General features: G+C 36.6%; 1 long non-coding RNA gene across 1 annotated transcript in view; it reads right to left on the reverse strand.

The window, feature by feature from the left end:
* LOC148110076 (uncharacterized) overlaps positions 1-23,921 on the reverse strand; it is a 295,087-nt gene that overhangs the window by 56,306 nt on the left and 214,860 nt on the right. Inside the window, exons 2-3 of the long non-coding RNA XR_015724324.1 lie at positions 13,255-13,343; positions 12,824-12,931 (exon numbers count right to left, since the gene is read on the reverse strand). This is a non-coding gene — a long non-coding RNA (uncharacterized LOC148110076). The remainder of the gene's footprint in view (positions 1-12,823; positions 12,932-13,254; positions 13,344-23,921) is intronic.

Here is a 23,921-nt window from a genome sequence, read left to right on the forward strand (position 1 = left end):
AGTAAAAGACCTAGACTTGACCTATCTCTTCTCAACCCTAGTAGACTACAGAGAAGGCTGTCCTGGCAGCAGGTGCAACTGAAGAGGAAAAGGACATGAAGAGGGAAAGAAGCTCTAGCTCTGAAGGGGTGTGGCTTCAGAACAATCTTAGCCTGACTCTGGACCTAGGGTATGTGATCAAAGGTATTCAGAAACCCTGAAATTGGTTTGAGGCTGCCCAAATAATAGAACCTCAGATGAACAAATGCAAAGGCAAATTTAATCTAAGTTCACTCAAAAAAAAATAGAAACTTAAAAAAATGAATAATCAGTCATAAATATTTCCTCGAAGAAAATCTATGCCTACATGTTTTCCTTAAAGAATGCTATCAATGCTATTCAAGGGGGGATCAATTCCAGTTTTACCCAAACTCTTCCAAAGAGTGACATAATACTGATAACAAAACCAGATAAGCACCATGTGATACAGAAAGCTGGCAAGCCAATCTTTTTCATGAACATAAATACACAAATTAAATAAGATACAAAGACAGATTAAGCAAGTGAAATCCAGCAAAATCTAAAAGGAATAGTAATACATCAGCACTAAGATGGTTCTTTTTTTTAAATCCAGGAATGCAAAATCTGTAACATGCAAAAAATCAAACAACATAAATTCCACATAAATAGAGTAATAGGGGACATTATATTATCATCTCACTAAATGAAGATAAAATATTTGATGAAGTTCAAAGTCCATTTATAATAAAAACTTCCAGTACACTAGAAACAGAAGAAACACCAGGGAATTTTGTTTTGTTTTGTTTACTACAGTAATGCTGGATAATAAACAGCTGCAGAGTTTGGTGGCTTACAATAATGATTACAAGTCAGTGGGTACATTATAGCTCTGATGGGCTCAGTAATGCTTGATGAGCTTAACCAAGGCTATTTGTTTATATCATATTCACTAAATATGAAAAGCAAATCTATAAAACTTTTAGAAGAAATTATAAGAGAATTACCTTTCAACTTTGGGGTATAGAAATATTCTCTTTCTATATAACATCCTTATTAAGATGTAAATAACATAGCACAAAACCCATTCTTCTGAAGTGTACAAGTCAGTGACTTTTAGTATATTCACAGAGTTGCACAACCATCACCACCATCCAATTTTAAAGTATTTTCAAACCTCACCCCCAAAATTCCCTTTACCCATTAGCCATCACCCCACTCTCTCCTCCTTCCAGCCCCTGGCAGCCACTAATTTACTTTCTGTCTCTGTGATTTGATTACTCTGGACATCTCACTTAAAAGGATTCATAAAATATTTGGTCTTCTGTGACTGTTTTCTTTAACACAGCATGATGTTTTCCAAGGTTCATCCACAATGTAAAAATCATGTATCAGTAATTCATTTCTTGTTATAACTGAAAAATATTTCACTGTATGGATATATGACTTTTGTTTATTCATTCATTAGTTGATGGAGATTTGGGTTGTTTCCCCTTTGGCTGTTAGGAATAATACTTCAGTGAACATTCATGCAGAACTTTTTGTATGTACATGTTTTCATTTCTCTGTCTTCATTACCTATGAGTGGAATGGGTGTGTTACTTGATATCACTATGTTTAACTTTGGGAAGAACTATCAAATTGTTTTCCATAGTGGCTATACCATTTTACAATCCTACCTGTAATATCTGAGAGTTTCAGTTTTTCCATAAACCCCTCAACACTTGTTATTGTCCATCTTTTTTTTTTTTTTTTTTTAGCCATCTTAGTGATTGTGAAGTGGTATGTCATTGTGGTTGTTTGTTTGAAGTACGCTCCACGCCTAGCATGAGGGCCCAACCTGGGGCTTGAATTCACAACCCTGCAATAAAGACCTGAGTTAAGATCAAGAGTAGGACACTTAACCGAATGAACCACCCAGACGCAATCCCCCCCCCAACCCGGTGGTTTTGATTTGCTTTTTTTCTAATGACTAATAATGTGGAACATTTTCATGTGCTTACTGGCTTCTTATAAATCTTCTTTGGACAAATATCTTACTCAGATTCTTTGCTCATATTTAAATTGTTTTTTTTTGTTTGGGTTTTTTTGGGGTTTTTTTTTTACTGTTGAGTTGTAAGAGTCTTTTACGTATTCTGGATGTAAGTTTCTTATCAAATGTATAATTTGCAAATGCTTTCTCCCCTTCTGTGGGCTGTCTTTCCATTTTCATGATAGTGTCCTTTGAAACACAAGTTTCTTAAAAATTTTGATGAAATATAATATCTTTTTTTTTTTTTTTTTTTTTTTTTGATCACTTGTGCTTTTGGTGTCATAGCTAAGAAACCACTGTGTAACCCAAGGTCACAAAGATTTACCCTCATGCTTTCTTCTGAGAGTTTTATAGTTTTAGTGCTTACATGTAGAACTGTGCTCTATTTTGAGCTCATTTTTATGTATAGTGTGGGGTAGGAATTCAAATACATTCTTTTGAATGTGAATACCAGGTTCCCAGCACCACTTGTTGAAAAGTCCTTTCCATATTAATTGGTCTTGATATCCCTGCTGCAAACCCACTGACCATAAATGTAAGGATTTATTTCCGCACTCCCAGTTCTATTCCAGTGATCTAAATGTCTATTCTTACGGCACTGTAGTACCGTCTCGACTACTACAACATTGTAATAAGTTTTTGAAAATACGAAGTGTGAGGCCTCCAACCATGTTCTTCTGTTTCAAGATTGTTTGACTCTTCCAGGTTTGCAATTCCATTTCAATTTTAAGACAAGCTTGTCAATTATTGCTAAAAATGCAACTTGGATTTTGGTGGGGATTGTATTGAATATGTACATCATTTTACAAAATATTGCCATCTTAACAATATTAAGTCTTAAGATACGTGCACATGGAATGTCTTTTCATTTATGTATGTCTTATTTAAACTTCTTTTAATATAGCTTTAAAGTAATACATCTTGTTTTTCTTTTGTTAAATCTATTCCTAAGAAATTTATTTATTTATTTATTTATTTATTTATTTATTTATTTATTTATTTATTTATTTTGGTGCTGTTGTGAGTGGAAATGTTTTCTTAATTTCACGTTCTTTGGTAGTGGTAGGGGAAAAAAAATGTTGTGTTTCTTTTTCTTGCCTAGTTTCCCTAACTAGAACCTCCAACACACTGTTGAATAGAAGCGGCAAAAACAGATATCCTTGTCTTATTCCTAGTCTTGTTCCTAGGGAGAAGGCATTCCATCTTTCCTCATTCAATATGATGTTAGGTATGAATTTTGTGGATGTCCTACATTCCCAGTTGGTTGAAGATCTATAGAAGGGTTTCTTAACATAGACACTAATTTTAGTAGAGTAGGAGATTAATCAATTTGAATTAAAACTTCTGTTCATTGCAAGACATCATACAGAAAGAATAAAGATAAGAAATATGGAGTTTAAAATATTTGAAACATGTATTAACCAAAACAAAGCTATTTCCCACAGTATATAAGGAATTCCTATAATTCAATTAGCAAAGCATAGACAATTCAATAGAAAAATAAACAAATTACTTGGCCAGGCACTTCTCAAAAGAAGAAACCCAAACAGCAGTAACCAATGAAAAAATGCTGAACGTTAGAAAAATAAAAATTAAAGTCATGAGAAGATACTATTATTCACCCATTAGTTTGGAAAAGAATAAGTCTGACAGTGCTTAATGTAGGCAAAGACAGAAGCATCTGGAGATATTTTACCGGGAGTAGTATAAATTGTTATGGCAACTTGAGAAAAATGTTTGTCATTACCTGGTAAAACTGAAGTATGCAAACACTATAATGCAGTAATTTCACTCTCACACCTAAAAGATATGTTAGGTTATGTATGCAAAGATTCACACTTAAAAATGTTCGCGGCAATACTGCTCATAATTAACAACTTTTTGAAAGAACCCCCCATGTCCACCCTTAGTAGAATGGATTTATAAAATACTTTATGTTCTTACAATGGCATACTACATTGAATAGATATGAATGAATTACAGATATGTAGGTAAAATTACAAATGTGTGTGCAGGAAAAGCAAGTCATAAAACAGTAATTACATGATACTATTTCCATATAGTTCAAGAGGAGGAAATAGTGATCTAATTTTTAAGAATGCATATATAGGTGGTAAAAAAAAAATGTAAAGAAAAAAAAAGTACTAGAAAAGTGAGGGTCATATTTACCTTAAGAGGCCGTAAGTTATTTCATGGTGACACAGTGAAGACAGAGAAGTCAGAGTATAGTCTCAGTAATGTTCTATTTCATGACTTGATGGAGTTGTATGGTGTCTGCTTTACAGACAATGTTTCAATGCACCTATAACTTTACACAATTTTCTTGATGTCACATTTGATAATAAAAAGGTTTAAGCCAATAAACAAACACACTGCTTTCCCCTGATTACCTCACCTACCTTTGACTTAACTAATCTGGCCTCTTATGAGAGACAGATCTTTACAAAATTTGAAGTTTTCAAATGGGAATTTGACACTGAAATTTCACATGGAAAACAAGTCAAATCTAGTTGTGCTATTTGCAATGGATGATACGAGGCCTGGATTAGAGTTTACTCAAATCCCCTTTACACATCCCATTACCCAAAGCAGTAATACTTCCATAGAATCCTACAACACCAGGGCATGAACAGTTTGGAAGCCACTATTACAGACTATTGGGGCACGAAAAAAAACCCAGATTTCATCTAACTTCAGCTCTTCATTTTATAGAGGGCTTTATGACATACCCAGGGTCATCCAGCCAATTAATGGCGGAGTGGGTTTAAAAGCCAGATTTGATTTTTAGTGGAGCATTTATTTTCACAGCTTAGTTTTTCAGTGAAGTAGCACTCAGAATCACTCATCTGCACTTTCTAATGCCTTCCACAATTTTTCTTACGGCAACTAGTTCTATTAGCAATGCTTTAGCAATAAACCAATTTTACGCATATATATGTGTGTGTGTGTACATGTATATTAATAAATATGCATATATCACACATACACAAAAATACATACTATAATGCATATTTATGTATATATGTATCCAAAAAAATAAGGTCCCTGTATAAAATTAAAATCAGTTGGTCACTTTAACCTCAACGAGTAAAGCAAGCAAGGGGAAGCATTTATTATAGGGTGAGTATAAATCAGCTGTTTCTTCTTTATTAAGTCAAAGAAAGATGAAATAGGTTGAACTGTGCAACATGAAAGATTTAAAACATTGTTTATCAGAAGAATTTCTCCATATTATGAGTGTTTTAAATGTAGAAGTAAAATGTATCACCTCTTTTAAGGAAAAGATTCTAAAATTCTTTTCTCTTATGGTTGTAAAACAGGATAGATTTCTTTGGGACTTTCACAGTAACGGGAAGGACCCAACACTTTCTTTCCTGGCATTTTATGCATAACAATATCAGAATGAGGTTGCCACGGGGGTGTAGCTTCAGGACCAGCCTCACCCTGCTCCCAGTTCTGTGTGGCAGGCAAGGAGGTGCACTGTCCACACCTGCCTTCAAGAAACAACTTGCCAATCAGCTACAAACGGCGGCAAGGTCAGGCTCTTCCTTGGCAATATCTAGTCAAATCTCAGCACAACAGAGAAACCAGGGCACCACTTCTTGACAATGTGGGATGGCTCTATGGGTAATTTGTGTACCACAGTACCCACTGGCCTGGCCAAGACTCCAGAGCCGCACTGTAGTCTGAAGCCCTTCCTCCCTAAACCTCCTTTCCTCTCTTCCTCCTTTCATAGGTAGCAGACCCACATCATGATCTAAAGGTTTTCACTGCTTACTCTTGCTGCTTCTTCCTTCCATCTTTTATTAGCATTGCCCCCAATAAATCTCTGGCACTTGGAATTCCACACTGGTTTTCTAAAAGACCCAACCGACCAAGAAGGTCAGAGAGACTCTGATCACAGCCCTCTGTGTTCTTTCCTTTCCTAAGGACACCATAGTATTCAGTTACAGAAAAGAAGAAAGTTATCGTACTTCATCATAGTACACGCAGTTTAGATTGAAAGGGGGGGAAAACAGTATTTTAAAAGTACTGGTCTAGGAAAATTTAGCATGCCCACAAAATGGTTCTTTTGCCGAAAAATTCTGAAAGGGCCCTGTTCACTCCACCTTATTTATAACTTCTCCCTTCTTTATAAGATTTGGAGGAAAAAAAGGGAATAAAAAGGGCAGGGGACCAGAAAAGTCTCTCGTACTCTTTATCAGAGGTTGGGAGAAAGAAGCAATAGGGTGGTGGCAGGGATCCTAGAGACTAGGGCTGCTGAAGATCTCACCAGCTTTTCCTCCTGCTGACCTTCTTCTGGTCTTGATGGTCCCACTGCATCCAGTTCCTACCTGTCTAATTCCATCAGCATATTTTATCTTCCTGAGATCCCCTTTCCTTAGAGAAATGTCAGAGAGGTCCCACTGCTGTGGTAATCAAGACTCCTTACTCTTCTGAGAGATGGAACCATATTCTTTTTCATCTTAAACACTATCATTGATAGTGGTTACCTATGAGTTGAACTCCCCTCGTGCAGGGCTTCCTCTTAACAAGCACATTTCTGGTTCCTTGTCTTTCAGTGTGTTTATTTATTTTCTTTACCTCCCCTCTATCCCTGTCCCATGTGCTTGTCCCTCTGGTCTACTGTTTTGGTAGCTTTAATAGGGGTCACACCATAGCTTCTGATTTTACAATTTGATAAATGGCTGTGTGCTTACCTAGACAGTCATCAAGTGTGGATGAGTACTGATAAATCATCTCAATTGAGAAGGTTCAAATCAAACTCCACCTCTTCCAACTCCGGCTTCATTGAACTTAAGCTGTCTTACACTTGGACAGGTCATTTCCTACCCTATTCATTTACCTCTCTCTACTTTCTTTTATTTTTCACTTCTATGCATTAAAAAAACCCCTGAGAATTAAGGTTTATGACCCTAGGAGCTGTGAGTTTGATTTGGAATGTCCGCAGCCTACTCACACATAGCTACTCTGAGATCTAGTTGTAGACATCCTGAAGTCAGACTTAGCCTCAACTCTGGCTTTTTGTCTGGTGTCACTGGAATTGATAAAAGGGAGCCCACTGAGAAAAACAATGCAACAGTTATATCTCATTTTGCCTGGAAAAAATACTTACAAGATTCTTCAATTCCCTGGATTTTGGTACCCCTAGACCCCATTCCCCCAACACACCACACATGTACAAAGGTACACATGCATATACCCACACACACGTAACTTGGGCTCCCTTCTCTATTCTCAAAGCTCCCCACACCTGTGTGACTCTTATATTGTCTTGTCTCTCTACCTAGGTGAACTCTAACCACTTTTAGAGTGATTGTTACGGTCTTTTGTCTTATGTATTTTTGTACCACAGGCACCTAGCTCAACAGCAGAATCATGGTAGGATAATTGTAGAATAAAGAAAGAGACGGAAGAACTAAATGAATCGAGGCTACATTTAAGTTTAAGATTTAACTAAACAAGTAAACATGCACAAGCTATTTGATGTTTCTAAACCTCAGTTTTCTCGTCTGTAAAAGGGGAATATAATAATGCCTTTACAATATTTATTTTCTAGAGTATATAACTCTAGATAAAATCTAAAATTAGAATTGTTCTTAAATCAGAAAACAATTTGTTTTCAGCCCAAACAGGTTAAGCTTTCTACATTTTTTAAAAGTAAATATTAAATATCAATTTGTTTAAAAGCAATCAGTTCTGTTTCAAAGGCTCCTGCTGTGAGATTCATGTTCTACAATGAAATTTCATTTAATTCTCACCCTTAACACCTTAAGCACTTTTTTTCAGATGAAGATTTTTATTTATACAATAAATGTTTGCATTTATGTTCACCATGACAGTCTGAGTTTTTTTATCTACTCCGTTCAGGTTGACTTGAAATACATCTAGATCTTTTGTGGATGAAGTAATTGTACTGACATTACAAAATAAAATCTTCCAGAAAGAGACTGTTTAGACTTGTGTATGTGACCTATTCGTTGAATTCTCCTGGAAGGTTTTATGCCAGCAAGAACAATTTTTTTCTCTTTACAGATTAAATCGAATATATATATATTGCCAACACACAGACACACTGAGCCACCAGCCAGCAGGTTGACTCACTTGAATTTATAGTTATGATAAAGTCATTTGGAAAAACAAACTCAAGCTGTGAACCAGTGAGAACTAATCCCGGATTCAAAATCCAGTCCCTGAATGGGGCTGCACCACTGTGGCCGTGAACATGTGATCATGTAAATGTTCCCCTCAAGGCTATGGATGACAAGCCTGATGGAAAGGAAGGAGGAATACTGGGCCTACAACACTGCTCACCAAATGTGCTGACTAAAGAGAACAAGAAATTCCGTCTGGGACCCAGAGCCTCTGGCAGCTTCTCAGGGTAGCTTCTGCCTTTGGTGGCAAAACAAAGTTTGGGCTTTTTTTTTTTTTTTTTCATTGTTTTTTGAAAGGAGATGAGTATAATCATTTTTTAACATTGGCTCCTTTGTGTTACAGACAGTCTGTTAGCACACATTTTCAGATTTACTTCAGGAAAGAAATGAAATAGAAGTGTGGATGCATGTTAATTACCCAAAAACATGGTACACCAGATGGCCACCAAGGTCTGCTCCAGTCTAGTAGGTAAATAATGCTTCCCAATCCCTTTGTCCCTTGGAAAACCAAATTTTGAATTATATCCCTTCCTATTACTGTTAATGCAGGAAGTAACCAAGGGCAATAGAAAGCCACATTTATGAGTAGACTGTAGGGGCTGAGGGTAAACATCTTTTTTTTTTTTTTTTTCTTTTGCTAAATTAGGCAGAATTATTGGGTCCAGAAGAAGTCAAGAAAAATGCTTATAATGCCCCAAAGCATAGACTCAGGCTTTCTTCTGTCAAAGCACAAACACTAGAGAAAACAAGTTTGTTTTTTCAAACCATGCATAATGTTTCAGACCTTATTGATATAGGTATAATGATTTTGACATCAAGATTCTTCTCACTAGGCTGTGTAATGGGCCCTCTTGTATTACTTACGGGAGATTTTTAAATTAATTAGGTCAGTATATACAGTCACAGTCCATTCTAAGAAAAACAAAACTTGAACTTTAAAAATGTCTTTCTCCTGAGTTGGGTATACACAATAAATTCTGCAAGACATTTCAAATACTATATTTCAGCTCAGTGTGCTCCATGGCTGAAAGCATTAACTTCAATAATACGTCTATAACTTAAGGGGCAGGGCAGTATATTTGGGATATTGGAATTTGGTCCCTCCCTCTCCTGTGGTGCCCTTCCTTTTTCCTTCACTAAGTAGGTAACTGGCTATCCAGGGCTATAAACAATGGATGTGACAGGTGGAAAAGCAGAAATAATCTGCAACAGAATTTAGTGGCTCCGGGTATAGACCAAATAGCTGGTAGAAGCTGGGAAGAAAGTATAGCTTCCCCACCCTGGGGAAGGAGTCCCACAGCCTGGCACACATGCAATCAGCGGAGACATCATACAAGATGGGACCAAGGACAGAACCATAACCTCCCAGTGGGACTAATGATGATGGAAGATCAGGGTCAAGCCACAGCACAGACAATACAGTCACTTCCTGCACACCGAAGGACAAATGCCCCTTCAGAACAAGCTTGGCATCTTGTATGATTCCTACATTGACATAAAATCCAAGGGAAAGGAGTGGGTAGACGGGGAAGAGAAATCTTCAAATTGATAGAGGTTATTTCTACCCACCCTGGCAGAATAAATTCTCAAAATAAAAATCAGATTGAGTTTGAAAAAAAGAAAAAATTCATTTTGCATAGCTGATTGAGGGTCATGCCTGTAACTTTTATAAAGACCATCTTGAAGTTTGGGAGAAGACAAGGAAGGAAAACGAACGACATTTCCTAAACGAACTTGGGACAGATGAAGATGAACAGATGAACAATTCTACTGAGGGAATTCTCCTGTTTAAAAGTAGCGGCCATTCTATGTATGACAGTTTCCTGGGCGCCAAGGGCTTTCCTTACATTAACCTATGTACTCCTCCTAAAGCCTTAGGACGGCTGCAAAGTAGGAGGGGTGATCAAAGCACCCTCCTCTTCCTTCCTCACTTGTCTTGGCACAGAATCCTAGCCCTTCTAGCCCTTCAGAATGCCATCTGAAACGACAAATTCATGACGACCCATTTTCCACTCTCTCCGTGGTATGCTTATGGCTAATTACTTTATTTCCCAATAAAACTACCATTTTTTCAGGGCCTTAAAGTAAAATGCTACACAAGTGAAAAAACAGGGCATATAATTAAACCCATCTCACCCTTTGGAAATTCTCCACTTATCTGAAATGAAGCAGTTTTCATACATTTATAGTATAAAAAAGACTCATCTCTCTCTTTTTTAAAGATTTTGTTTATTTATTTTAGAGAGAGAGCATATGAGTGGGGAGACAGGCAGAGGGAGAAGGAAAGAATCACAAGCAGACTCTGCGCTGAGTGCAGAACCCGACACGGGGCTCGACCTCGTGACCCTGATCATGACCTGAGCCAAAACTGAGTTGGATGCTCAACCAAGGGAGCCGTCCATGCTCCCAAGACTCATCTCCTTTTTATGAGGTCAGACAACCATCACGTTTTCCAAATAAAAAACACAAGTTTTTATAAAAAATAAAATTGGGAAGAGGGATGGGTGTCTACGGAATTATAATTCAAGAAAATAAAATAATTTTTCTTGAAAAAAGCTAAAGGTTACACATTGGCCAGAACTCTGAATGAAGAGAATGCAATTTCCTTTCTTTATACTTTTCTGTTTTCTTCTCTGACGTCAATGATATTTTTTCATTTTATATAAGTTGACTAAGTTTTAAGTAACACCTCCTGAAAACAGAGAATCTCATAAGAAATAATGGATTCAACTTCCAAGTGACCAACTGACTGGCTCTATTTTCAGGACAGAAGCCAAGATTTGATTTAAAATAAAGAACCAGATAGTTTCTCAACAAAGATTACTGCCTGATTATCCAAAGAGCCTGCTCAAGTCTCCAGTTTAATTTACCCAAGACACATTTTGTAGTTCTCCACACATTATAGCATGCAACAACATGCCGTATCACTTGTGTGTTCTTCCAAATGTAACCACGCCTTGCCCACATGGGCAGAGTTTTCTTCCTGCCTTATTGGCTGTCCTATTCTAAGGTTCCTTTGCTGACTCATTCTCTTCCACTTGATCTTTAGCAGTTGGCATTCCTCAAAGTTCAACGCTTGGCCCTCTTTTACTCAATGTTCTCTCTCTAGATGATTTCTTCATCTCCCCATTGCTCTCATTACTATCAGAACAGCCAGGACTACTAACGGTATACCTCTAGACCAGACCTCTCTCTGACCTCTAGGTCCCTATGTCTACAGATACCCAACATTCATGGACTGTTCACCAAATGTTATGCCAAGTGCTGTATGTGCATATTTTTAATTTAGTTTTTGATACATTTTCATATTTTACTATTTGCTTTGTTTCTAAGCATACATATAACATATATATTGTTATAAAACTTCAAGTGATAAAAAAAAGACAAGTCGTCTCAGCCCACCTACAGCTTCCCTTCCTACGCCACCTCATCTCACACCCACATCCCCAAGTATCTACTGTTATTGTGATGCATATTCTCACTTAATCTTCACAACAACTTGGTGGAAGTAGTATTACTGTTATCTTCATTTCACAGATGAAGAAAGTGATGCATAAGAAGATTTTAAAATGTGCCCAACGTCTCTTGGACAGTAAGTGACAGAAAAGGGATTACAAATTCAGGTTCGTGTCATTCAGCACCTTCACTTCTTCATTTTTATTTTGCTGCATCACCTGGGTGTCCCTCAGAGGGCATCCCAAGTTCAACTGTCCAAACTTGAACTCAGTTTTCCTGCCTCGTACCCAGTCACCAAGCCTGGTCCTTCTCTTGGGTCTTAATGTCAGCAAATGACACAACCAAATACCCATGTGTTCAACTGAGGTAACTTGGGGTTATCCTTAAAATCCTTTCCTCCTTCATAATTCACATCTAACTGGTCACCAAACCTTGCTCATGTGGTTCCTAAATCTCTCTTGGATTTGTGAGATTCTCTACATCACCACCACCTCTGCTTCCAGACTTGCCACCTTCCAAAGCAACCTGTACACGACCATCAAATGGACCTTTGTAGAATGCTCACATGGGAGCATGTCCCTGGCCTCTTTAAAGTCTTTCGTTTTCCCATTGCTCTTAGAATCAAGTGAAATATCATTAGTATGGCTTCCAAGGCTCTCTTCAGTCCAACCCCTGCTCATATCCCTGCCTCCTATCCTAGATCTCTATATTCCGGGCACACTGGTCTTCTCTTAGTCCCTCAAACAAGTCACTCCCCTTTAAGCCACAGAGCTTTCACATATGCTCTTCCCTATACCAGGAGTTCTATTCCCCTTCTTCTTAACCCATAGTACTCTGTTCAGTATGCAAGCCTCAAGTTGCCCAGAAAAGCCTTAGCTGCCCTTTTATCTATTTCTTGTTCCACTCTTCTATGTTCCCTTACTACTTGGTACTTTGCATCTGTTAGTTCTATCACTAAATAATTAATCCACTAGTTTATACATGTTTTCCCTACTAGACAATGAGCTCCAGGAGAGTAAGAACAGTGTCTCTCTCACTCATCCTGTGCTTGGAACACAGAAGGCTCACAGCAACTCATGAAATGAAATTTGGTACAACCCTTGGTGAGTAGCCTCCTTAATTGGCTCTTAAGTCTCGGTTCTTGGAAAATTGGGATGGCGGCACAAGCTTAGAGTCACAGTACCTCTTTCAGGCAAGCTGGATTCACTGCTAGCAGGGTTACTTCTGGTAATAGTATTCAGAGACAGTTTAAGTAGTTCAAGGAGTTAAAGACGGTCTCCAGTAGAAGTCCCTAGGGAGCAGAAATAGAGCACTTTAAATCTTGGCCTTCTTCCTTCCCTCTCCTCTCAACCCAAGAGTCATCAGAGGAAGTCTAAACATTACAAAGCAAGATTACTGGAAAATCTTTTGCAAACTCGCTTCTCTGTATATTTCCAAACAGTACTACTTTAATAGATTCAAGTTTGCGGGACTTGATTCTAATTCCAAGACAACTCCCCAAACAATTCACCACAGAACAGAACATTAGAATTATGGTAGGTATAATTAAAATGCCATTGCATTCTAATATTGTCTCTTCCTCTGTTGCTCCCACCCACAACTGGTTTTTCATACCAACAAAGAAACAGCTGTGTAGATCAGCAGGCTTCCATCTGTGAGCTTCCTTCCATCTGCGGTCTCTCTAGCACTTGCACCAGGCAGAGCTGGAAAAGCAAAACACATTCTAGTCTTGATTTTACTCTTTCCCATTATTCCACATGTGCAAAAAACAAACAAAACAAACAAACAAACAAATAAAAAAAACAAAACAAAACAAAAAAAACCCTGAAAGATCTTTTGGGGCTTTCCCTAAAATTGGCACTTCCAAGAAGTTCAATGGTAATTAATGACATTCCTTTGCCCTGAGTAATGCTATTATCAAGAGTAGAGAAGCAGCTGAGAAGGGATGAAGGACAGAAGAACAATCCTTATCCCATTACCTGGTAATGAACTGCCAAGGTTCAGGGAAATGACATTGTTATGACCATGCCTCATTCAACACAGAAAGAAATACAATCCGAAAAAATAAAAGTGATGAGGCACCCAGTACTTTAGAATAGTTGTCAACTTCTTTATTTCTAGTCCTTCCTTCATTCCCCAGCATCAGATTCCTATCAAATCTTCATCAAGCAGGTTCACTTGTCACTTGTCATCTCAACAGACTTTAAAGCCTGGAGGATAGAAAACATCCAGGAAGTCTTAGTGTTCTCTATCACTTGGTTACTCCCCTACTCATCTTTCAGTACTCAGTTCAAATCAGCTCTTCAGAAAGTTCCCTGATCTCTCCAGGACGAGTTAAGTACTATTTTTCTCTTATTGTTGCATGTTTGTATCAATTATACCCCTGGTTACAATGCTATAACTTTTATTTACTTGTCTAGGTCCTTAATTCACTGATTCTAATGTTTTCTGCTTTTGCATATGTCTCTAGAGTCTAAAATATGAATGAATGAATGAATGAATGAATGAATGAATGAATTTATTGATTTTTATTAATTTCTCAATGGTACAGCAAAATCTGCCCAACAAGCAAAAACTCTATGAAGTACAGTATACCTATCCATTGTCCATTATACTCTCTGTAATCCATGGATAGGAAGCAGGTTTGTTTTGAAGAAAGCAAATACAAGGACAAACTCAAATTCCTAGTTTAACCCCTCGTTTCTATCTTCTCTCTGATCTTATTTTTGCCACTTTAAAATATAAAGAAGAACAAACCAACAGTAATTACATAACTGTGACATTTTACTTTACCTTGCCAAACTTTAATCTCCTCAACTACGGTTTGTAGGGTAGGTGTGAGGATTTAATGGGGTCATGCATAACGCACATCAGAGCCCGTAGTATAGCACCTGACACATAATGAGTGGCAAACAGATTCTTAACTGGCATTTTTTTTAATATCAGGAACTTAGCATTGCATTTTGATTCTCCTCTATACTCCCCATCTTCCTCCTCTTACAAAGCTGTTAGCCATAAAGAAATGATCAAAAGACAGGAAATGAGAGGGAAAATGTAAAATAAAAATGGCTTAAACCCAGAAAATCCATCTTTGAAGAGAAACAATATATTTTATTTATACCAGATCCACATGCAATCTATCTAAAGGAATTTTCACTACCCACATGTCACTTCTTCTTTGATAACTAATGGTTTGACATATCTTTTGGCTCAAAAGACTTATCACCCTATAATGCAAGGGATGTGTTTACTGGGACAGCTGCCACAAAAGCAGCTCTGCAGATAGACTTTGTTCAACTAGCTGCTTTCAGACATGAGGGAACTGTCTTATATATATATAAAGGATATATATAACATATTATATATATCACATATATATATCAAAGGCACTAAAGCCCTGGTTTCATAACTATAGTACTCTAGTTAAAATTAATAGACAAAAGACCATAATATATCAAAGGGTAACCACATTTAACCATTGCTTTTCTATCGGTGACTCCAAATGGTCCTCTTTTTTTTCCCTTTGCCTTATAATAAAAAAATAACACACTAGATATCAATTAAAGGCCAAATTTTAAACTTAAAAAACAAAACAAAGTTACTCCTAATATTTTCATCATGTATACCAGGATCTCTCATTTGCCACCCAAGGAAGCACAATTAGTCAATCAACAAACATATTGGGGACCTGGAAGACACCAGTTTCTCTGCTGTTATTTGAGAATTCTTAGGTAAACAAAACACTGTCCCTGCTTTCAAGAAATTTATGTTCTAGTAGACAGGAAAAACTAATAAACTAAAATTTTCATACTTTGTAACAAGTACCATTACAAAGTTAATGATAAGGTGCTTGTAGAGCCCAGGAGGAACAGAGAATCCAGAAAGGCTTCCTGAAAAAAGTGGCATTAGCTGAATTTTAGACCAATAACAGGAGACCTTAGTCACAGAAGGAGGAAAGTGGCAACCAGGGGGAGGGACTGTTTGTGCAAAGGTGTGAATGTCAACTTGTCCAGTGAGCTACAAATAGATCACTAGGGTGCCGACTGGGGTAATCTAGAGACCATGGAGAGGAGACAGGGTTTGGAAAATAGCTTAAGATCTCAAAGGTACTCGCATGTAAGGAACTTAAACATTTCCAAGCTGTTGACAGCCGTTTATGAATAAATAAATTGACATAAGCAGATCTGTATCACAGTAGATCACTCTAGCTGACTCGTAGAGAATGGATCATATGCAGAGATCTATCAAACTCTGTCACCCATGGTAAATGCTCTTATGTTGTAACAACCTAGTATACTCAAACACAGAGAAGGAACTAAATAATAGCTTCACAAAACAGGGTTGGACAGCCTGTGATACGCTGCTATTTTCTATTCCGGTTCAAGTTTTAAAATTCTGGCCTTGGCCTACTAAACTGATTTCACAACGCTCTAATGGAATGTGGCCCATGGTCTGAAGAACCACTGATAAGAAGAAAACAGACTATGGTCAGGGAGATCAGACAGGAGGTTACTGTAGTAATCCAAGTAGTAAGAGCGGTGAACTCAACTAAGGCAACACAATGAAAAGGAGCTGGTAACTTCTGCCTTATTAATAAAGCTCTACTGATTTCGCTTGCTATAACCTAGTTAAATAAACCTGGCAGCATTAGTGCACCTCTGAGATAATCATCATTTGAGTGCCTGCCATGTTTCACACTGTGCAAAAGGGCTTCACATGTGTATTAACTCTAATTCTGATTGCTACACTGCAGGGTAGATACTGTTATCTCCATTTTACAAATAGGAACACCGAAAGCCCAGGGAAATTAAATAGCTCTGCCAAAGTCACACAGATAGACATTAGCAGATTAGTATACAGCCAATCTTTTAGTGCTAGTTAATTCATACTAACTACAACAGTCTGATGAATGAAAATATTTCAGTACCTCTTGATGACTAACTTACTTCCAGCTTTTTGCTATTGTAAACAATGCTATCATAGACATTTTGGGGCCTCTCTTCCTGTAGAGTGGAATTCCCGGATCATAAGGTAAGATTACATTATAGATGTATTTTATTCTTATTAGGAAGTATCCATCAATACTTGTTAAGAACATCAATAGCTGGATTTTTCCCTAGGCCTCTTCTGCATCTATGAAAATGATCATATGATCTTGCAGTGTAGTTCTATTAGTATGATAGTTTTAAGGTTTTTTCTAACATTAAACCATCTTTGCATAATCCTACTTGCTCATATTTCTACTTTAATGTACCAGTGGAGTCTAAAAACCCTTGATAAGAAGAAACAAGTAGGAGTCAGGAAGAACGGACAGAAGGTTACTGTAGTAATTCAAGCCACCAAGGCAACATAATGAAAAGGATCTGGTAACATAATGACAAGTATTAACGTACTAATACCAATTTAGTTGAGACCTTTGCATCAATATCCATAAGTCAGATTAGTCTGTTGTTTCCTCTCCATCATGATCTTCTATTAGTTTCTAAAACATGGTATCTACTTCATAAAAATAAACTTGAATTTGTTCTTCCCTTTTAGAGTAAAAACTCAAATAATTAAGTAGCATTAACAGTCATGTCATCATCTTAGTTGAATTCTCCCATGAAACCATTGGAAGATGGTGTCTTTTGTGGGGGTGGACTAAGCCACTTTCTCTACATTTTTAAGCTAATTTGTCTGTGTAGACTTTCCTTGAGTCAGTTTTGGTACTTTTCATTTATTCTAAAAATTAATCCACTTAGTTTAGACATTCAAAGTATTTCCACAAAGTTGTGTAGTCTCTTGAAATATTTAAAAATTTTCTCTTTTCAGGCTTATCGTTTGCGCTTCCTAATTGTGTACATGTATACTTTATCTCCTTTTTGCTTGATCAGGTTAGCCAGTGACATCAATTTTTTTCAAAAACAAACCTTTTGGTTTTATAGTATTTTTCTTTGCTAAAGTGTTCATTTAGGCTCTTAATTAATGCCTTCTGCTTATTTTGGTTTATTTGTTTTTTAATTTTTAATTTTAGATTGGATTTTTAAATTCTTTATCTTCCATTTTTTAGTCTTAGAGATATACGATTTAATGGCAGAAGTTTCTAAGTGTTAGAGTATTTTGTGGGTTTGGGTTTTTTGTTTTTTTTGTTTTGTTTTGTTTTTTGGTGATTAACTTTAGTGTAACTGCATTAGGGAAAAAAAAAAATAAGAAAATGCTCCTGTACTATATATAACACTTGGAATTTATGGATTTTCTATAGCAAAGTAGTCTGGCCCAACCTGTTTGTGTGAATAAAGTTTTGTTGGAAAATAGCTACACCTATTCATTTATGTATAATCTCTGGCTGTTTTTGCACTATGTCAGAGTTGAGTACTTGCAACAGGGACAGAATGGTCCACAAATTCTAAAATATTTACTATCTGGCCCCTTATAGAAACTATTTGCTGGCCTTTTTCTAAATCATCAATTTTTAGTCTAATTCATCTGTTTTGGATTTTTAAGATTTTCTAATATATTATTAAACTTTTGTCTATTTCCCAGTCAATTGTCTATAGTATAAAAGATGCTTCTGTAAATATAGATAATTTATTTTCATTGTGAATTTTAGCCTTTAGTTTTATAAAATATCTTAATGTATTATTTTTCTTTTTTGTTTATTTTTATGGTGCAGTTATAGAACAACTTTTTTTTTTCAAGTTTTTATTTAAATTCCAATTAGTTAACAAACAGTGTAATATTAGTTTCAGGTGCAGAATCTAGTGATTCATCACTTACATACAACACCCAGTACTCATCACAAGTGCCCTCCTTAATCCCCATCATTCATTTAACCCCTCCCCCCACTGACCACCCCTCCAGTAACCCTCAGTTTGTTCTCCATAGTTGAGAGTCTATTTGCTGGTATACCTCTCTTTTCTCCCCCCTATATTCATCTGTTTCGTTTCTTAAATTCCAGAGATGAGTGAGATCATATAGTATTTGTCTTTGACTGACTTAATTTTGCTTAGCAAATCACACTCTAGCTCCATCCTGTCATTGCAAATGGCAAGATTCATTCTTTCTGATGGCTGGGTACTATTCCATTGTGTGTGTGTGTGTGTGTGTGTGTGTGTGTGTGTGTGTGTGTGTGTGTGTATCACTTTTTTTTTCTTTTTAAAGATTTTATTTATTTGACACAGAGAGACACAGTGAGAGAGAGAACACAAGGAGAGGGAGTGGGAGAGGGAGAAGCAGGCTTCCCGCTGAGCAGGGAGCCCATTGTGGGGCTCGATCCCAAAACCCTGGGATCATGACCTGAGCCAAAGGCAGACGCTTAACGACTGAGCCACCCATGTGCCCCATATACCACCTTTTCTTTATCCATTCATCAGCTGTGGACATTTGGGCTCTTTCCATAACTTGGCTATTATTATTGATAATGTTCCTATAAACACCAGGGTACATGCATCCATTTGATCCAGTATGTTTGTATCCTTTGGGTAAATACCTAGTAGTGCAATTGCTGGGTCATAGGGTAGTTCTATTTTTAACTGAGGAATCTCCACACTGTTTTTCAGAGTTGGCTGCACCAGTTGGCATTTCCACCAACAGTGTAAGAGTGTTCCCCTTTCTCCACATCCTTGCCCATACCTGTTGTTTCCTGTTGTTGATTTTAGCCATTCTGACAGGTGTTAGGTGATATCTCATTGTAGTTTTGATTTGTATTTCCCTGATGATGAGTGATGTTGACCATCTTTGCATGCATCTGTTGGCTATCTGTGTGTCTTCTTTGGAAAAAAGTCTATTCTTGTCTTCTGCATGGCTTTTAACTGGATTACTTGTTTTTTTGGGGGGGGGAGTTGAATTTGATAAATTCTTTATATATTTTAGATACTAACCCTTTATCAGATATGTCATTTGCGAATATCTTCTCCCATTCCAAAGGTTGCCTGTTAGTTTTGCTGAATGTTTCCTTCCCTGTGCAGAAGTTCTTTCATCTTAATGAAGACCCAATGTTTATTTTTTGCTTTTGTTTCCCTTGTCTCTAGCAAAGTATCTAGTAAGAAGGTACTACAGCCAATGTCAAAGAGGTTGCTGCCTGTGTTCTTCCCTAGGATTTTGATGGATTCCTGTCTCACATTTCGGTCTTTCATCCATTTTGGATTTATTTTTGTGCATGGTGTAAGAAAGAACTCTGTCTTATTATTTTTCAGTTTAAATTTTACCTTGTCAGATATCAATATTCTGACCACTGATTTATTCACTTGATATGTCCTTGAAAATAATTTTATTTTCAGCCATTCTGAATCTCTTTCCTTTGGACATCTCTTAATATAATGTAGTTTTGGATGCTGCTTTGTTCACCAGTCAGAAAAAATTCTAATAGGTCAATTAACCCCTTCTATTTCTTTATATGATTTGTATTTTGGCTCCAACTCCGCCATACTGTTTTATGTTATATAGAACACTTAGTACCTCTTTTTTTTTTTTTTGGTTATTTTCTATTTGAAAATAGAACAATATTATAAGATAATAACCTTTTTTTGTTTTCCCTGCATCTCCTTGAACATCTAGCTTAAAACAATATTAGTGTACTCTCAATAATAACTATGAAACTATCAGTAAGTTTTTTAACCTTTTCACGTTTCTCTTATTCTCCCCTAATATTTTGATAGCTATAGTATATTATCATTTTTGGAGTTTACAGCTATTACGCACTATACACTTTCTTACATAACTATTATTTGGTTTTAGTCTTATTTGCAAATGTATGTTTAATATTCATTACCAGTGCTTACTTCAATTTTCTTTTGTGTTTTATCATTGCCTAAAGCTCATTCTTTTGTAAATTCCTCAGAAAAAATATTCCTTGAATTATTGCATGCTAATAACTGTTTGTGTGCAACTGTTCCATCAGAAAGTCATTTTAGCTGGTCATAAAGTAAATGGCTCACATTTTTTTTTTATTAAGACTATTAACTTTTAGAGTAAGCCATGACTATCAAGAAGTTTGATGATATCAAATTTTCTTTTTTTGATAAATGTCTTGGTCTTTTTTTCAGTTCTCAATTTATTTTTCTGTTTTATTTAAAGTCCAGTAATTTTACTGCAATAGGACTTTGCAGTTCTCTGCATATTTTAAGTGACATAATTTTATACAACATCTCAACAGATAAATGGTGAGTTCTTTCAATGTATAGTGTTGTCTCCTTTTTAAATTCAAAAACATTTTCTTGAGTTACAGTTTTTACTATTTGTTCTTTTCCAATGGTTTAGTTTTCTTATTCAAGGAGCCCTAATTATATGCATATTGGACCCTCTTTGCTATCTTCATCTCGTACATTTTTTGAACTATTTTCTCATCCTTCATGTTTTCTTTTTGCTTACTATTTACTTTCAGGTGTTACTCGTGGTATCTACTCTCATGTTTATTCTAGACTGTATTTCTGAAATGATTTTTTTTATTATCAATTCTTGTTTTAGTCTCATGTATGCTGTTCTTTCATATCACCTATAACTTTTTTAATTTTTAGCTCCTTTTGAAATGTTATATCATCAGGTTATACTTTTTGTTTTATGGTCATGTCTTCCTGCTTCAGTTCTCTGTGGGAACATTATTATGCTCCTTATTCTTGCTTTCTTTTTTTCCTCATAATTACTTGCCATGGAATCCAGTTTAGTTTTCCTTAACTTATAGGAGGGATGGATGGGTTTTAAGAGCTTTTCTAGCATTGTTTATCTATAACTCTGCTTTGTAGTTTTTTTTCTTTACTATTTTATTTATTTGAGGGAGACAAACAGATATAGCAAGAGAGAGCACAAGCAAGGAGGAGAGGGAGAAGCAAGCTCCCCACGGAGTAGGGACTCCTGACACCGGGGCTTGACCCCAGGACCCTGAGATCATGACCTGAGCGGAAGGCAGACACTCAACCAAATGAGCCATCCAGGTGCCCCTCTGCTTTGTAGCTTTACTGAAGTGTTAAAAGCTATAGCCTCTCACTTTCTGACAATCTCTTGGCTCTGTGCCTTTCCTCCACTTCTATGTAAACTTCCTTCTGCTCCTACTGACACTGTTCTGCCTAATTTATACTGTATTCCTGTCAGTTTCCCATAGATTTGTGTTTTGTTTTGAGAGTGAATAGTGCTGCTCTGGACTTTTCAGACCTTACCATATCCCTTGCACTCATTCTCAAGTTGGTATATATAAAACCTTTTTCCATTTTTAGCTGCTGTTTTCAAATTGGCTACAGTGTTTTCTAGTGAGTACCTGTTGATTATTTTTAAATACTCTGGGGTTTTTCCTTCTTTCTATTTGGCTATCCCTAGATTATACAATGTCATGATTTGTCCTTACCTCTTCTGAAGTGTGGTTTTAGGAATACCCTGTCTGCTAGCTTTATTGTAGGTAGTGCTCCTTTTATTCCAAAGTGACATCCTAATTGTTTGCCAGCATTTGTAGAGAGATTCAAAAGGATTAAAAATTATACCACTTTCATCATTTTCCCAAAATCCTTGTCTAACTTTTTAAAAGTGATATTTAAAGGCTTACATATAATGATAACCAACACTTGTAATTCTGATCTTTTATACTCATTATTCCCCAGATTATTACTAAATCTCCATTACATTTTTTTGTCCTTAAAAAAAAAAAAAACTAATCTGTTAGGTAACTTCTATAACAATAGGTTTCACAGGTAAAACGCCTATTTCTAAGTGTTTTTAAATTGTTATTACCTATTATTTGGTCATAGATCTTACATTGAAATCTTCCCAAAGCAACCATGTCATCACATATACTTACCAATTTGGCTTTCTTTTTTTTCCCCTGTAGTTTTGGCTCCTACATATTTTTTTCCTGGATATATTTTGAATCTTTTTTTCCCCCCTTAAAGATGGGCTGGGGGAGGGGGAGGAGGAGAGAGAGGATCCCAAGCAGGCTCCACACCCAGCACGGAGCCTGATGTGGGGCCTAATCCTAGGACCCTGAGATCATGACCTGAGCTGAAATCAAGAGTCAGATGTTTAACCGACTAAGCCACCCAGATACCCCCTGAATGTCTTCTATTTGTGAGAGTAGGGACCCTCAGAAATTTAATCTTTAATGCTGCTGGACCCAGAGGACCAACTTATTCTTTTTTAACATACATTTAGTATATAGTTAAATAAAACAAAATGTCCTACTAAGTGAGCATTTAGATTGTTTTCAAATTATATCTATGGCTTACAGTGTTTTACTGACATCCTTGAGTACTTTTGTGAGTATTTCCATAGAATATATTCTTCATTCTTCGATGTAGAATTGCTCTGTGCATATTTCAAATTTTGGCATAAATTTTCAAATTGCTCTTGAAAGAAGCTCTCAGAAAAATGTGTATGTTTATTCTCAGGCTAGCACTGCTAGTATTTTCTGAGAATTGGTTAAGTCCAACAAACAAATAGTACTCCCTATTATAGAACGGAAGCGAGTCAAAGGTCAACCCATGAACAGGTCCAAGATTTTCCTCAAAAAATCAGTTTGAGGGTTTCTCCAGTTCATGGACAGACAGACAACTGGTTAGTTTAAAAAATCCTAAATCACAAGCCAAGGGTACAATAATTTTAACTTGACCAAATGTCATATGAGTATCATAATGCAAACATGTACTTGGCCAGATGATTTCACCCTCCTTTCACCCTTAACCTTCCAGTCTTCTCTGTTTGGTATGTGGGTCCACTCCACTGCTACCATGCTGTGAATGCTGCTTCTTGTTTGCTATTTAGAAAATAAGTCACACTTCCCTCAAGATGAAGGAAGTAAAAGGGGCGCCTGGGTGGCTCAGTCGTTAAGTGTCTGCCTTTGGCTCAGGGCGTGATCCCGGTGTTCTGGGATCGAGCCCCGCATCAGGCTTCTCCGCTGGGAGCCTGCTTCTTCCTCTCCCACTCCCCCTGCTTGTGTTCCCTCTCTCGCTGGATGTCTCTCTCTCTGTCAAATAAATAAATAAAATCTTAAAAAAAAAAGATAAAGGAAGTAAAAATAAAGCAACAGAATATAGAAAAGGTAGAAGAGTAAGAGGATTAAATCTTAAAACCAAGAAAAAGCATACACGCTAGCACAATAAAACATTTTGGGAGTAAAAATAATATAAGGTAGCAAAACAAAATTTAAGATAAAGGACAAAAACTAATGATATTTCAAAATACAAAGCCAGAAATGAGAAAAGGACTGCCACTGAAGTTAATAACATCAGGTAAAGTAAAAAGAAATCTAAAAGAAAAAGAAAAAAGAAATATTTTAATGACAGTAGCACTTTAAGGTAATGAGAAAAAACACAGGATACAAA

The sequence above is a fragment of the Ursus americanus genome, chromosome 5 (assembly GCF_024610735.1).
Source record: "Ursus americanus isolate L20-20 chromosome 5, mUrsAme1.1.p, whole genome shotgun sequence".
Taxonomy (NCBI): domain Eukaryota; kingdom Metazoa; phylum Chordata; class Mammalia; order Carnivora; family Ursidae; genus Ursus; species Ursus americanus.